The sequence below is a fragment of the Dasypus novemcinctus genome, chromosome 26, assembly GCF_030445035.2.
Source record: "Dasypus novemcinctus isolate mDasNov1 chromosome 26, mDasNov1.1.hap2, whole genome shotgun sequence".
Lineage (NCBI taxonomy): Eukaryota > Metazoa > Chordata > Mammalia > Cingulata > Dasypodidae > Dasypus > Dasypus novemcinctus.
This window is the reverse complement of record NC_080698.1, coordinates 36,885,163-36,901,680: the sequence shown is the minus strand read 5'-3', so window position 1 is coordinate 36,901,680 and position 16,518 is coordinate 36,885,163.

Below are 16,518 nucleotides of genomic sequence, written 5' to 3'. Positions count from 1 at the left end.
AAGTAAGTTTGGAAAGAGTTTGTCCAGTGCTAGTAAGTGTGGCACACTGTCAAAGACCCAGAGTTCTATGTTGCTTCTCTGACATATAGCTTCCACATCATATACTAAGATGGCTGGTGCAATGCCAGTCCCAAGAACAAATTCCAGATGGGAGAGTGAAGAAAGGATCAAAGGATAGCATACCTTTCCCTTTTAAGAACATTTCCCTAAAGTAGAAGAGAACTCCCATATTGCATTAGCCAGATTTAATCATGTGGATAACAGGGAAGCTAGGATATAAGATTCTTATTCCTTTACTTTTGGCATTAAAAAATTAATTATAGAAGTTGTAGGTTTACAGAAAAATCATGTAGAAAATATATCATACCTATATACAAGCTCCCTCCTACCCATTTTTTACAATTCACTTTAGTGTGGTACCTTTGTTACAATTGATGAAAGAATATTATAATTGTATTATGTTTTAACTATAGCTTATACTTTACATAAGGGTGTATTTTTCCTCAATATACTACCTATTATCAATACCTTGCGTTTGTGTGGTACATTTGTTATAATTCCTGAAAGAATATTTTAAAAATTGTACTATTATGTCCATCATTTACAGTAAGGTTCACTGTAGGATAGCCCTATGTTTTTAACTTTCAATTTTTATTCTAGTAACATATATGTGACCTAGAATTTCTTTTAGCCATATTTGCATAAATAATTCAGTGCCACTATTTACATTACCAATATTGTGCTACCATCACCACCATCCATTACCAAAACTTTACGATCAACCCCAATAGAAATTCTGTACAATTTAAGCACTAAGTCCCCATTCCCTACCCCCAGCCCAGCCCCTGGTAACCTATATTACAGATTCTAACTCTATGGGTGTGCTTTTTCTAATTATTTTATATCAGTGAGATCATATAATATTTATCATTTTGATTCTGGTTTATTTCATTCAACATGAGGTCTTCAAGTTTCATTCATGTTGCATGAATTAGAACTTCATTTCTTATAATGGTTTTATTTCTGAGGGGTCAGTAGTAATATGACCCCCCTCTCGTTTATTATATTTTTTATTTGTGTCTTCTCTCTTTTTTTTTCTTTTTGAGTCTAACTAAGGATTTTAAAATTTTATGGATCTTTTCAAAGAACCAAGTTTTGGTTTTTTTGGATTTTTCTGTTCTCTCTCTATTATGATTTTCAGCTTTATTCCATATGGTCAGAGAAAGTCATTTGTATAATTTAAATCTTTTAAAATTTATTGAGACATGTTTTACAAATCAAAATGTGGTCTATCCTGGACATGGATCCATGTGCACTCAAAAAGAAGGTATATCCTGCTGTTTTGGGGTGCAATGTTCTATATATGTTGGGTAGGTCTAGTTCATTTATCATATTATTCAAATACTCTGTTTTCTTACTCATCTTCTGTCTAGATGTTGCACTTACTGATGAGAGTGGTATATTGAAATCTATAACAATTATTGTAGAGGTACCTACTTCTTCGTTCAGTTTTGTCAGTGCATGTCTCTTGTATTTTGGGACATGGTGGTTAGATGCATAAATATTTATTATTGTTATTTCTTCTTGGTAGATTGCTATTTTATTTATTTATAGTGCCCTTCATTTGTCTCTTCTAAGAGCTCTTGACTTAATGTTGATTTTGTCTGATATTAATATAGCTAACCAAGCTCTTTTTTTTTTTACATATTCATACTATATTTACTGAAACTGATATACAGATATTGAGACAACAGCTTTCAAACAAGGTAACATTTGGGTTTACATTGTGGTTTATATTTTAGACTATACAATTTTTAAATTTTTAGTTATCTTATGTCCAAGCTCTTTTTTTGGTTACTATTTCCATGAATATCTTTTTCTATCCTTTCACTTTCAACCTATTTGTGTCTTTGGATCTTAGGTGAGTCTCTTATAAGCACCATATAGTTGGATTATGCTTTCTTATCCATTTTGCCAAAGTGTCTTTTGATTGGAGAGTTTAATCCATTAACACTCCTTGTTATTACAGTAAAGGCAATACTTTCTTCACCATTTTGTCCTTTGGTTTTTATATTTCATATCTTTTTATCTCTTTCCTTTATTCCGAACTCCTTTTCTGTAGAGTTGATCTTTTGTGATGTATCTGACTAATCCCTTCCTCATTTCTATTTCTGTACATATGTTAAATACTGTCTTTGTGGTTACCCTGGAATTTGTATTATGCAACCTACATCTACAGCTGACTAACTTGAAAAGATGCCAGCTTAGCTTCATTGGCATCCATGTTCTCTCTCCCATATCACTGTTTCCCCTTTTTGTGTTGTTTTTGTCCCACATTACTTCTTTATATTTTGTATTGTCCATTGTCAGGGTATATGAGTTTTTCTTGTTCTATTGTATTCTGACTCATAGGAATTAAAGAGTAGAGTTGTATATCAAGGATACAGTACTATTTGAGTTTGCATTTACCCTTTTAGTTACTTTTCCTGAAGATATTCATTTCTTCCTAGTATTCCAAGTCACTCTCTTCTTTCTTTTCCTTTCAACCTGTAGAAATCCATTAGTAATTCTTATGGGGCAGGCCTGTTTTTTTTTTTTTTAACTCTCTCAGTTTCTGTTTATCTGTGAATATTTTAAACTCGCCCTCATTTTTGAAGGAAAATTTTGCTGTATAAAGAACTGTTGGCTGGCAGCTTTTCTCTTTCAGTACCTTAAATATATCATACCACTGTTTTCTCACCTCCATGATTTCCGATGAGAAATCAGCACTTAGTCTTATTGCAGATCCCTTGCATGTGACAAATTGCTTTTCTCTTGCTGCTTTTAGAATTCTCTCTTTAACTTTGGCATTTGACATTCTGATTTGTATGTGTCTCAAAGTAGGTCTATTAGGATTTATTCTGTTTGGAGTATGCTGTACTCCTTGAACATGTATATCTACTTCTTCCAAATTAGGAAATTTGGGGCCATTTGTTCCTCAAATATATTTTCTGCCCCTTTTCTCTTTTCTTCACCTTCTTGGGATAACAGATGCATATGCTTGGTTACTACAAGCTGTCACTCAAGTCCCTGAGAATCTGCTCAATTATTTTTATACTTTTCTCTGTTTTGTTTTGTTTTTTTTACTATGATTTAAATCATTCTATCTTCTAGTTCACTGATTCTTTCTTCTGATTGCTCAAATCTGTTATTGTATACCTCTAGCGTATTTTTAGTCTCCATTATTGTGCCTTTCATCTCCATAATTTCTGTCATATTTCTTTTTAAACTTTCAAATTCTTTTCTATGCTCATACATTGTCTTCTTAATATTCTTTAGCCCTATATTCATATTTTCCTTTATCTCCTTGAATTGATGTAGGAGATTTATTTGAATTTCTTTGACTAGGCCAATTTCTGCGTCTCCTCTGAAGTTTTAATTTTTCCCTTGACTAGGCCATATCTTAATATTTCTTGTAATTTTTTTGTTGATGTCCAGGCACCTGGTTATTTTGATGTGTTAACTCTGTGTGTCAGTTTCTCCCTCTTGTCTAAGGTTTTATTGTTGACTATATTTGTGCTAAGGCTCTTCTTTGATGCTTGGTCCAACTTATTCCAGACCTTTATTGTAGTCCTTGGTTAACTGTTCAGATTTTATCATTTCTTTTTTACCTGATCCTTACCCTGGATATGTGGTATACTTTTTAAGACTAATTTTGTTCAAGTGTTTCACCTTCAAGAAAAGGCTCCCTCTCCTCTCTTCCTTTTCTGGGAATCTTGATCTCTTCCATTTGTTTTAGTATAGAATTTTCTCCCCAGGTCCTATGATTTGTTTAAATTTTCTCTCCCTTACTCAGTGTACCCTTTTCCATATACTTCTCAGTTCTCATTCATGTCCTATCTTATAGAAGTTCAGTCCACCCCCACCTTTTTTTTCCATGGGGCTTTTCTCTCCCCAATTGTTTCCCTGTTAGGGTATCCCATCCTAGATAATCAGATGGGGTCAATTCAGAAATGTATGTTTTGTGTTAGGGTGTTAGGGAATTGAGTGTGTGCGCCTCTTGCCAACAGTTCTCCTATAGTCTCACCTTGTTTTTCCCCTCCTGGGGGAATTTTAATATGGGGTACTCTCAACCACTTTTGTTCCTCCCTGGGTCTCTGTGGACTTGGTTCCCACTGCCTGCATATGTGTGGGGTTCTAACTCACTGCAGTGAGTGACTCTATCATCTGCATCTGTAGCAGGACAAACACAGCTGTACAGCCTCTGCGTGACTCCTAAATTGTGGGACAGAGTGAGATGGAAGGGTCCAGACTGGTATAGGTCAGAACAAAAATCTCTTACCTGATTTTGGTTATTATTTTTCCTTTTCATCAGTTCAGCATTTGGTGGAGTCCTTCTCCAATCTCCATTTTCCTCCAGAGATCTAAGCAAGTAGGATTTGTCCTGTCGTTGGTTGATTATGAGGGAGGACTTCCAGGGGATGTCTCATGTCATCATTTTGATGATTGCACCTTCAAAATCTTTATTCTTGAAGGTCATGTGCTCAGCAAAATTTAAAGACTCCAATTCTAATGAAGAAAGGAAAAAAGATATGGGGAAAATTGAAGTCTCTGCTATGAGTAAATATTCAATGAGGGAGGCAAACATAGAAATAGTAGAAGTTAAATATCTAATATTTAAATTAAATTATAATGTTGGGTAGTAAATCACAGTAGTTAAAAATTAGGAATTTAGAGTTAGGCTGGTGTGATATTCAATTTCAGGGTCAGTTTGGCTTCATTATGGTATCCAGTTCCTTGATCAAACCCTGGTTGTTGTTATTGTGCAGGTATTTCATAGATGGGAATTGCATTTACAGTCAATAAGCCTACTATCCTCAGCAATTTGGGCAGTGTCCCTCATCAAATCAGGTGGAGATTATAAAAGCCAGAACTGAGGAGTTCAGAGGTCAGAGGAAGAATTTTTGCATTAGCTTCAGCATGAGATCTTGCTGGAATTTCTATCCAGCCAACTTCCCTTCGGGAATTCAGACTAAGGGCTTGAAAATCATCTTTAATATAGTTTCAAAGTATTGGCCTGCTTTATGAGGTTAGGACTTGTTAACCCCCATGAGAGCCAATTTCTTAATAATAGATATCTTGTCAGTTCTATTTCTTTGGAGAACCCTGACTAAAACAGCTGACTGAATTTGAGTACTTAACCTGGTTAAGTACTTAAACTTTCCAAGCCTCTGTATTTCATCCATAAACAGGGAATAATAGCACACATCTTGCAGAAAGTTATTGGGATGCTTAAATAAGATGATGACCATAAAGCCTTCATTAACAGAGTCTTGCCCTTATTTCATCACTAAATAAAAATTATGGATGAAATTCATGATGATGGTAATGATGATACTGATGATAATGCATAACAGTAGGAATAATGGTATTAGTAGTAATATCAGAGCTGTCAATACATTATGATTATTATGATTAATATCAGAGAATATTTGGGAGGTTTCATAGAATAGGGAGTACTTGAGACAGATACCAATGGATAATTTGGATTAACAGTACCAGAAAAGAAGGAGAATTGCTAGCTGGGTGTATTTGTACCTCATGACCAAGTACAACACCATCAACCTCAGCACTATTCAAATTCTCCATAACTTCATTACAAATTGATTTAAAGCAGTTGGATGACTAAAGACTACTGAATTCAGTGTAATTATTTTCTAATGATTTAACTGCAAATATGGAGAGTTATTATATTGCATAACTTTACCTGAATTGCTCTTTCTTAGATAAAAACAAATCATTAAGTGGATTTGCTAGAATCCAGCTAAATGAACCAGCTAGATAGTACCATTGAATAGCAACCCAATAACTTTCTGCATATTCAAATAGTGGGCCATTCTCTTATTATTTTACTTATATTAATCTCAGTGTTTCAAAAAAACCCAGACTCTCAAAATTCCCAATGATGGTAAACCAGTTAGCAAAATTATGCCCATTGCATCGATTTTATATCCAGTGTTTATGTGTGTGTGTGTATACATTTATATATATATATATGCATATACTCCTCATATATATATGTACATACCCAGACACACACATATATGTATATACACATAAATCTTTTCTTTGAAATGTGAGGAGCTTTGTGTATGCCCTCAATTGCAATAATTAATTTATTCTCTCCTAAAACACTAAAAAGGTTCACCTGAGCATGAATGCTTCATTATTCCACTATTGGAAAACACTCGAAATGTTCTAGCCCCATTAAAAAGCTTAATTTAAAATTAATATGCATGCATTTTTCATCTTTTAAATATGCAAAAATAAGCTGTTTCTCAGTGAAGAAGAACTAAACAGTGGTTTGAAATGCTACTTATTTGAATTTCATAAGTCAATATTTTTCTATGTCTTCTTTCTTCCTTTAGCTGTCATTCAGAGAACTTAGGCAAAGAGGTGGTAACTAAGCTATGTTCCCCAGAAGATCTGTTAGTACTTTTACCACTTTAAATCATAAGTTTAGTTAATTCATGTGATGCAACTACTATGAGTTAATATATTTTTAAGCACTTACTATTTGTCAGTCACTATTGTCAACATTTCACATTCTCAATCTCATTTATTCCTTGCATGAACTCTAGGAGGGTGTATACTATCATTTACCCATTCCAGAGACCATGAAACTGAGGCACCAAGAGAGTAAGTACCTGGGCCAATGTCATAGAAGTGATACATGGCAGAAACAGGATTATAACCCATTGAGTCTGTCTCTACACCACACAATCTCTGCATTACTCTACCTCTTACACACTCAGATCCCCTTTCAGGTCACTGAATGGAGGGAAATCTTTGCTTCTTTAGGTGAGAATTATACTATATATTTTAAATGCCTTATTTCCATTAAGATAATTATTTTGTAAGGCATCTGTGGCTTCATGTCTTAATTCTATAAGAAATTGACTGAAAGCATTATATGTAGTCTTGCTATAGAAAAATTTCTGGTGAGCACATATTTACACCATGGAAGTCAGGTATATTCAGACAAAATGATGCAGTAACATGTTTGATTTTCCCATGAAAGAATCTATTCCAATGTCTGCACACCTGTCTAAAACATAGTGAACTCTTTATAAAAGCAGGAGGGGAAAAACACCATGCATGGAAAAATATTGGCTACTTTATGTGTATATTAAGCTAGCTGGATCCTTACAAGATAAATGCTCCATCTGATAAAAAGCTATGAAGGCTACACAAGCACCTAGCAGAGTATATGCACAGCTTCTTAATAAATGCTTGCTGTTTTTACAAACACACATCATCATTGCCCATTTCGACAGCCAAATAATGCTACCACCATCCTGTCTAGATAAAAAATAAAACTGATTGAATGCAAATGGGAAAGCCCATCTTAAATATGTTAAAGGAATAAACATGTACCAGTCTAATCAAGATGGTAAACAGCTTTTAAGCTAGCTCAGATCCTTTATAGAAAGAGGATACGAAGGTAAATTAAAGGAACAGAGATTTTTTTTTTTTTTAGCACAGGAGAAAGTTACACACACACACACACCTATTTATGCACATTCTTTAAATCAAAGAACACACTAACTCTGAATTATTTTTCCAACTCTCAATTCTGAATTATTTTTCCTTTATATTAATACATGTGAAATTGATTATAAAGTGAGGGAATTGATATTTATTTTCTAAAGGATTTAGTGTTGACCATAAAATAGATTCATTTTGCATATGCTTAATTAACACTAAATCCTCCTGAAAAAAAATCCGTTTTCAAACAGGCACCTAAATTAACTTTTAAACCTGATTGTCACCTTCTTGCTTAGACTCTTTCAATGTCTTCACATTGCTCTTAGGATAAATACAATAACTACAAAGCCTTCTATAATTCTTCTTACGCCTAGCATTCACGTTCCAGTTCATGTCTCCACCACTCCATCCTCCAAGTTCTCCAACATTCTCTCGGTTGCGAAAAACCCTTGTGCCTCTACCTATGGGCCATTTCACAGGCCCTATTGCTGATGTTTCCCCAGTGCCTAGGACAGTGCCTCTAATTTGGTCAGCATCCGTGAATAATGTGGTATATATGAATGCCTAATGCATGCCATTCTCTTTTGCTGGTATGCTCTGTACCCTCCCATTCTTAACATAATTTATTTCTACTCATCCTTCAGATTTCATCTTAGATATTATGTTCTCTGGGAAGCCTTTTCTTAGCACAACACATGTAATAAATGGTAATATATCCCTCTCCATACACTTATCCTAGTTATAATTCTCCATTTATTTCTGCGGTAATTTATTAGTGTCCGTTTATTATACTAAACTGTTAGCTTCATGAGGGCAGGAGCCCAGGCTCATTTTGCACACTGCTGCTTCCAAGTGGCTAGCATAGCAGCTTACCCATGTTTGGCAGACCATAGATATTTGATGAGTATGTGAGTGAGTGAGTGTGTATGAGCAAGTGAATGAATGAATCACAAAAGAAAAGCCCTATGGAGATTGAAGTTCTTCAATATTTTTTGTAAAGTAACCCAAGTAAATTATATCCTTCTATCAAATAAAGGAAGTATATGGGCAGAACTCTTATTCACTAGCTAATGATATAGAACTTGGCAATAAAGTACTTAAACATAACTATGACCCTAAAATTTAAAAAATATTCCTGTACCAATAGTTTTATATAAGGTGTATGATCTCCATATATATTATCAATGATTATACTTCTACTACTTTGACTTTGGCTAGGGAAAAGATCTCATCCATTTCCAAATGTAGCTATAGCCTCTGGGTCAAAAGCAATTGCTCTGAAACTTATTTGAATCTACAAAAACGCAGTAAAAGGAACTGCTCCATATTATTTCATCCTGAAAATATACAGGGGAATCTGTGAAGTGATGACTAATTTCTAACCACTTTAAAATTAGCTCCCCCTCTGAAACATCTTAGTAATAGCTTGCAAATAATAATAGTTAAATTAATCCTTCTGCAAATTAGTAAAGCTATGACTTATAGATTTCAAATTGTCAATGAATTTAAAAATAATTTCTGCTTGAACTAAAATCTCACATGAATTATATATGAACATCTTTGTTTTCCTTCTTTATTTTGCATACTTCTGTAGTAGAGTATTATCTGTCTAGGAGAAATACAAATATTTGAAAAGGGCAGCCTTCATTTTATTTTCTCTTAGGAAACCAAATTCCACAGTTACCTTGCAGCAACAGTATGGATGCTTCAAAATAAGAAAAAAACAACAACCTACAGCTTGTGGTTGCCATGTTGTCAGATGAATAGTTTTTGTTTATTTTGTGGGGTTCTTATGTCAGTTAATGATTAAAATTAGAGTGAGCTCATTATAAGGATCTATCCTAGAGTAATGTTTCCATCTGAAGGGGGAACCTGAGTTTTACAGTCCTTAACAATTCAATTCAAACGAAAATGTGATGATGCCTCAAAGTTTTCAAGAATGGATGTTTGCCAAAATCCTCAAATAAGTCAGTGATATCAATTATAATGCAGTAGGGCATATTTCCTATGTTTGAAGTATTCTAGAGTTCATGGGCATTGGGGGAAAGTAGAAAAAAATTAATATACTACAATTTTTAAAAAAGGAAGCATATCAGTGTGCATGTTATTGATTCCCCCTGTTTTCCATTTCTTCTTTATTCAGTTTAAACTTTTATTCCCACCTCCTGTTCCCACAGTCTTTAAAAATTTCCATTCATTTCATCTTTCCACTCATGAATTTTTTGGTCAAAATTTCTCTGAAAATATGCTGCCTTAGAGCTTTCCCAGAGGTAAAAGAAAGGATTTTGAAAAGAAAAAATTTGGAATGTAATGGTCTTTCAACCAGTGAGGTTTTATTTTTATTTATTTAATATATATATTTTTAATAGTGCTGATATTTGTTTGGTTGTGCAAGGAAGGGAAGAATATTGGTGTGTGTCTACAAAACTTCTCTCCCAATCTTATTTTAACAATGGCAAGTAGTCAAAAATCACCATTTGCCTCTGGCTCACATAACTTCTGACATGTATACAGGGAATAACATTAACCAGATGTAATATTTTTCACTTGAGGTTTTAATATTTTGTCTAGACTCAACATTCAGCACTAAAGGAAGGGAGCCTTTAATGATCAGTAATGTCTGCATCATCTTGCCAGGTCAGGAAATAGATTATCCTTTTTGTATAAGCAGTCGATTTAATTAAACTATCAGTTATTCACAAAGTCTCTACTAATGTTCATCACTGTGCTAGGTTCTCTGGGGAGAAACCAGTACAAGACACCATCCGCACTGAAGTCTAATACTTAAGACTAATGCACCCAACCTACTAGGGGTGAAGGATGTTACCTAGAATGAGGGCTATAGTAATCATAAAAGGCTTCAAAGAGGAGTTTGAATGTGATGGGGCAGGGAGGGGGCAGACAGGATATAATATTGATGGAAATGTGTTTTTATGAATTCGAACAATGTAAGCTAGTAGAAACCTAGCTACCACAATCATACAGTGAGAATACAACGAAAGTATGCTTAAAGCTAGACCATTTGGACAACTTGTTAGACAATTTAATAGTTCACTACATCTTTATATATGCAAATGAAACTCAACAGTTTTGAAGTATTTTTTTTAAGATTTATTTATTTATTTCTCTCCCCTTCCCCTGCCCCCAGTTGTCTGTTCTCTGGGTCCATTTGCTGCGTGTTCTTGTTTTTGTCCGCTTCTGTTGTTGTTAGCGGCACGGGAATCTATGCTTCTTTTTGTTGCATCAGCTCTCTGTGTGTGCGGCACCATTCCTGGGCAGGCTGCACTTTCTTTCGTGCTGGGCGGCTCTCCTTAAGGGGCGCACTCCTTGTGTGTGGGGCTCCCCTACGCGGGGGACACCCTGTGTGGCACAGCACTCCTTGCGCGCATCAGCACTGTGCATGGGCCAGTCCCACTTGGGTCAAGGAGGCCCCAGGTTTGAACCGCGGACCTCCCATGTGGCAGACATTCGCCTGAACCACTGGGCCAAGTCCGTTTCCCAGCTTTGAAGTATTTTAAAGCTCTTCAATCTATTGGAAGAATTCTTGAGAATTTTAATAATCTCCTTTTAAAAGATGTGATTTGTCTATAGTCTGTTGTCAAGTCTTTCAAAATGTACCGATTTTTTAAAACTCACACTTATTTCTTATGGACATGCTTTATGTCTGTTCATAACTGTTTATTTAAAGCAAATAAAGCATTAAAGTTTCAATGAAAAATAGTTATGTGGAAAGTTACCGATTTTGAATGATCCTGAACCAGACAGTCTAGGTCATATCTACCTCATGGAAAGCTAAACGTATTCTCCTTCTTAATGTCAGAGCCTATCCTCATTTTGTCATCATATTACTCATTTGTTCTGTTCATTTAAGAAAATAACAATGGTTTCTAAATTCCACTTCTTTAACTATTTTGAAATAATTTTAGGCTTACAAGAAGGTTGCAGAGACAGTACAGACAGTTCCCTTAGTCTTTCTTTGTTTTTTATGATTTTCTACTTTAGAAGAATACTGGTTAGGTATTTTGTAGAAGATCCCTAATTTGGATTTGTCTATATTTCCTCACAATTAAACGGAGGTTGTATAATTCTGGAAAGAGTCCACAATGTGCCCTTCTCATGGCTTTTTATCAGAGGGCACATAGTATCAGCAGGTCTTATTACTAGTACAAACCCTTGGTAATAACATAGTTTCTGCTAGAGTGTTCAAGTATGAAGTTACTATTTTTTTCCCTTCTATGTTCCATTCTTTTTTCTTTATTTTAAAGAAGCTTTAGATTGCACAAATATTACATCAAATATATAGGGGATTCCCATATACCAAATCAGCCTTCCCCTCCCACACTTTTCCCCATTAACATCTTTCACTAATGTGGTATATTTGTTGCAATTGATGAACACATATTGACACGTTGCTACTAGCCAAGGTCCATAGGGGACATTATAGTTGACCCTTTGTACTGCACAATTTTGTAGGTTTTGACAGAATGTATAGTTGTCTGTATTTGTCATTGTACTATCATGCAGAACAATTCCAAGGTCCCCAAAATACCCCCTGTCTCACCTATTCTTCCCTCTCCCTCCCCACTGATGACCACTCTCTTTATATCAATGCTACAAGTTCCTCCATTACTAGGAAAAGAATAAGTCTACTTTGGTCCATAGTTGCATTCCCCCATTACATTTTACATTTTTTCATTCCTCAATCTTGATGATTTCAGGGTGGTGATGCTCACTCTGCTTCCAATTGAGAGAGGGCTTAGATGCATGGGGCAGATGAATGGAACTGTCTTGCTTGCAGGTGAGGTGCTCTCTGTTTTGGGGGATAGGCACTGTCCATCGTCATCCTTTGGTTAGTTGTCTTGGGTGAGTCCAATGAACTAGAGAGTAGGTGCTGGCTGCAGCTCCTGAGATTCAGGACTCAACTGGTATATGAACAGCCAAAAGACTTAAAAGTCTGGGACATATATTTAATAGGTATAGTGCTAATTATGGTTCAGATAAAAGGGGCAGAAGAACCATGTGTAGGAAAATTATAAATGAGTCTAACTTTGATACATTGGGAAGACAGGTTATCATGTATTCCAAGGTAAGGCCCACCAATGGGGTGATGATTTCCTGAGATTGTCTGCCCTGCCTATAGTCTCTAGAGCCCTCAGGAGCACCCCTGCTTAGGCACTATTTACTGTGGCAGTCAGTGAGAACCTCCTGAGACGTGCATAAGTGTGACCTCTGGAATTATCTCCCAACTTGGAGTTATGAAGTCCAGCCAACACTTAAGGTGAGAGGAATTCAGTTACATTTTCAAGAAGGAGGAGTTTCAAATAATTTGTGGGCATATATTAAAGCCACTAGAGTAATGAATACATATTTCAATGATGTTACTCTGAGGCTATGCAACTACTTTGATTTTCCTTAAAGTTTTGCCCATTGATTTTAACATTCATCTGTGGACCTTGTCAGAAGCAAATATTACTGTTGTGGTCTAATAGCAATTTTCTATTTCCCTTGTTCCTTCTAAATTTCCTAATTAGAATTATTTTATGATGAGTTGTCCCTTCTGCCTCATTATTTATTTATTTATTGAATCATTAATTTCTATCACTGTGGACTCAAGGATCTTTATTTTATTGTTTGGGCTGAAATCCAATGCTATCATTATTTAATTGGTTACTCAAATTGTTCCAGTTTTGGTCATGGGAGCACTTTCAAGTTGGTTCTTATGTCTTTTTTGACATGCTCCATCTTTTTCTTTTTCTTCTCCTTTTTAGCACCTCCTTATTTTCTAGTATGACAAGATGTACCAAGCTTATCTTGTGTTTTCTCTGCTCCAATCCTGCAATAAGCCCTCATTACTTTTATTGGAAAATATTATTTAAAGACCAAGATCTGGGTCCTGGTTGTGTTCATTTTTCTGGGGGTGTTACTCTTTCTAAACTCCTGACAAGAATGTTAGGAAAAGTGTGTATATGCACATAGATATGTATACACACATATCTCTATTTTTTGTCCATACTAATACCTGCAAACACAAATCCAGCAAAAAGAGTTTATTCAAGTATTCTTTTACTTATTTGTAACTTTTTCCTCCAGTAGTGAAAAGCCCAGTTCTCATCTACAGTCTACATATTTGTTTGTTAGACCCTAGTATATATATAAAGTTGTTTCACAATTTGTAACCCATACCCTTGTGAGAAACAAACTTACCAGCTAGAGTACAGTGTTTAGGAACAGTTCATTTTTTTCCTTAGCCTTCAAAATACCTACTCAAAGCATTGCTTTACAAAGTTACTTTGATCACTTCCTTTCTTCTCTACCCTTCAGTGTGGTTATGCCATATATTAGACTCATTTATCGCAGTCTGAATTCCATCTTGGATTCTCCAGGCATACTGTTTGAGTTTTCCTTTTAGATTAGCATACTGTAAAACTCACCTTTTGTGGTTGATAGTTCGTTGGTGTGACAAATGTTTAGAATTGTATATCCACGCCTGAAGAACATATAAACAATTTCTATCACCCCCAAATTCTATCAGACTATCCCTTTGTAGCAACTGCTCACTCTAAATTTGAACTTTTAAAGATGGACTCTTGTTGTATTAATTAATTATTACTAATCGTTGCAAGAGATTTGGGAATTTCAGAGAAGGTATGTGGATTTTGGCAGTAACCAATATTCTGTGTCCTTACATCAATCTTCTGACTTGATTCTTTCTTCTCATTTTTCAAAGCCTCTATTGATCTCCAAGCTCAACACTACTAGGTGATATTAGGTGAAGATTCAAGATCCTCTCTTCTTTTCAGAATTCTTATATACGATTTTCACCTTTAGTGAACACTTTTTCAAAAACTCTATGAAGTTTGATTGGAGGAGTTAGAGTAGTCTTTTTCTTGTGAATTAGGATTTGGTTGCAGGGCTTGAATTAAGATTTCTGTTTTTTGTCTAGGTTTAAATGCAAAATAAACACTATTTTTCCTACCCATTTACTTTGTTTTGACTAGTAGACATTTCCATATATTTTTAATTTTCAAATTATTGATTCTAGTCTCACAAATATAGTCTTCTCAGGAGCTAAAATATTAATTTAATTTCATCAGAATATACTTAATTATTTTTTCCCAAGTGTATGGTGATTCTCAATTTTGTCTATAAATAAAAACCTCAACAATCCTCACATTGACTGTGGCTACCTGTTGTCACCAGTTTATTTTTATTATAGAAAGAGAACCTGGTATTTGTAAAAATGGTTTTCCTATCTAAATCATTGATTTTTCAGGATCAGAAGACAAAATAAAATTCTAATTATGTTTGAACATAAAGGTTTGGTGGGGAAAGAGCTAAATGTTTAACAAAAATAAAATTCTGAGATTAATTGTGAATTTTAATTATATGTTTGATTCTTATCTTTGATATCATTATTAATTTAAACTTAATGGTATTGCTAAATCAAAATCTCTGAAAAAAAATATGGGTACAAATTTAGACTCTTTTTAAAAAGAGTTAATAATGCCCTGCAAGGATAATCATTTTAACTTCAGTAAAGTTTAAGGAGGGATGTTAAGTTTTAGTTCCTAAAATGATGCTTAGCACATAGTAGGTGTTTAACAACCATGCCTATGATTAGACTGAAATATCAAAACAATTAGGACTCTTTTCTTTTATCTGTCAAATCATTTACATATTTTTAAAGAAAGTTCATGGATACATTTAATAATGAATATCCACAAATTATTCCATGAAATTATTATTCATGCTTACTGCGCTATTATGAACAAATGAATTAAAGGGTCATTTTATAATTTCATAGGAATTTTTTTAAAAAATTCTATTCTAGAAAACCAAATGCTACTGCGGTCACTAAAATATTTTTCCTGATGGCCCATTATCCATTTAATGGGTTTATGAGGAACGGGCAAATTAGTTTACACCATGAATTCATCATTTTTTTAGGTAAAATAAGAAGATTTAATATAGTTATAGAGACTATTTTAATTAAAACTACTCAGATTTGTCCTGGAATTAACGTTCTTTAATAAAATAATTATAAGAACTCAATACTCATGTTACACCTTTCTTTCTCTATCTCTCCCTCATTCTCTACCACCCATTTAGGTGATTGCAAATATCAGTTAGTGACAGGTAGCATATATCTTCCTAATAGTGAAGATGAAGTCCGTTGTTTAAGGATTGCTTAAAAAAACAAAGCCTTGAGAAAAACTGAAATCTCTATTCAGAAATAGGGGATGGGCTACATGTCAAATTCCTATTCCAGCTTTTCCTAGTTGTAGTCCCTGAATCTTCATTTAATTTCCTTCCATAAATAAGGATCATAATATCTACCTTACAGGTCTAGTGTTAGTGCACAATCATCATAATCATTGTTCTGATATAAAGACTCCCTGGTTTCGGTCTTTATTTTCAAAATTCTGTGGTCGCCAAAAACATCAGTAATAATAATTGATTAAGACAAGATTTCTTAAATATTATGACTCTGTCAGATAAGTTAATGGTTTTTTTTTTTATGGTAATGGTGCAGGCCTTAAATTTAAATCATGATTTAGTGAGGTCCAACTGGTTAATCTATGAATGTTGCTGAAGGTAGCAGATGGCTTCTTTAAAGCTTTACTAAAATATGGCAAATCATGGGGGATATTAACAGATGTTTATAATTGCATGAAAAGATTATATCATTTTCTGACTCTGAAACTTTCCGTTTATTAAAATATCAATGTTTCTTGTTCATATTAAGAGTAATTAACAATAAGAATGTCAATGAATGAAAAGGAAAGAGAATGGTTAATTTTGTCATCAGGGAGGCAGCTTGATATAATGAAAAATATTAAGGTTTTGAAATCAAAAGGAAGTTTATTTGAATATAAATCTCTATTTATAGAAAATAGTTACATTTCTGAATATGATTTACCTCATCATCAATACAGATTAATAAAATTTCTCTTTCCGCATTCTGACAGTAAGAAGTGGTATATCTGAAGA